Here is a 1,802-nt window from a genome sequence, read left to right on the forward strand (position 1 = left end):
GATTGTGTGGGAAGGGGGCTTGATGAAGCAATAGTACCCCCAGGTGCTCTGGGAGCCAAAGTGCTGCGTCACATTACGCCTAGATCTTCCTCTCAGCTACTGTTCAAAGACAGGTCTTGGAGATTTTTGTCCCCAAGCCAGTTTTTGTCCACTCCCCTCCCCTTGTTCCTCCCTTCACCAGTTATTCTCACATCGGATAGGGAAAAGGAGAGCTCCTCCTCCCATCCACTGCTCCTCTCCCTTTCTTGACCCTGAATTTGCTAGAAGCTTTTTGTTATAGACTACATTCCCCAAAGTTTCTATTATTTAGTTTAACGGAGTACTTGCTTTCTCCTCTTATGTTCTTGTGAAGGTTTTCTTTGATACTACAGCCAAGTTGTGGGATATGAATGCTTTTTAGTAGCTATTGATTGCCTGATAATGCATTTTTGGTTGAATAATGGTGAGCGAGATCCTTGAGGGGGATCTAATTTCTTGGGCCCATGCACTCCAACATCAATATCACAAAACGGGTCTTTTTTTTTTTTACTCTATTAATAAAATATTCCATCATGGTTAGTGGTACATTTCTGTTTCGGCTGACTCTTGTCAGTTGATGATCCATAGGGCAGCTGAGGTGATACATGAATGTTGGCAGTTTCATTTAATTCATTTTGGGTTTAAATAGATTTTGTTCCCACATGTTTCTCACACATATTTAGTATTTAATTTATGTATTGCATATTCAATGCATTTATTTACATTTAAGGTAACTTAAATAATACTAAGAGCACTAATTAATATATATATATCTTAGATATCAAGCATCAGTTTTTCAAAGCACAATTTGACTCCAATCTTTTTGTCACATTCTGAGTTTGTTTGTGCTTGTTTGGTTCTGTTTTCTAGTCTTGTTTCCTGTTTTGTACTCTGAGCAGTTCTCTAGCCTGATAATTAGTTCATGTTCTCCTGTTCATTGCCTGTTTAGTTTCTATAGTTACTAACTGACTGAGTACTCAGTTCAGGTGTTGCTTGTTTAGTAGCAACACTACTAAACAAGCAACTCTATTTAAGAGTTGCTCTATTTAAGCCTTCAGTCTTTCCTTTGTCAGGGTTCTGGTATTGAAGGTCTAATAGTGTAGAAGTATTTCTCCTGCGATCTACTGTGTTTATGTTGGTGAATTTAAATAAAGTACCTTGGATCTTTGCATCTTCCTCGTCGAGCGCCTATCTCTGCACTACATCTCTGACACTTTAGAACAGTAATGTGTATTTATATGCTATTATATATGACCAGTGTTGGGCACGTTACTTTAAAAAAGTAATTAGTTATAGTTACTAGTTACTTCTCACAAATAGTAACTGAGTTAGTAACTGAGTTACATCATTATAAAAGTAACTAATTACCAGGGAAAGTAACCATTGCGTTACTTTTTAAAAAATGTTCAAATGTTAAATTTGGGTGCCCCCAAAATTAAATATGATAAATTAATGAAATGGACACTAAAAACAATAAATTATTATTATAAAACATTGTACATTAATCTACACTATGTATCTACTGACACTTAGTATCAGTCAGTCAAGCATTATAATATAATATGATAATTTAATATTATATGATGATAGTACTTTAGTAATTAGAATAACCACGTATGAATGCATATAAATATCATCAATATAATGTCATCAATATAAAACGCACTAAGGATTAATGAGCTGCTGGGTTCATGAATATTAATCACGTTGTCTGCGTTCGCTCGAACTGATTTGTTGAAATCAAAACAGGGACGATAATAGGTGAGCGCCAGCCAATGAGATTG

Source organism: Onychostoma macrolepis, chromosome 11 (assembly GCF_012432095.1).
Source record: "Onychostoma macrolepis isolate SWU-2019 chromosome 11, ASM1243209v1, whole genome shotgun sequence".
Classification (NCBI taxonomy): domain Eukaryota; kingdom Metazoa; phylum Chordata; class Actinopteri; order Cypriniformes; family Cyprinidae; genus Onychostoma; species Onychostoma macrolepis.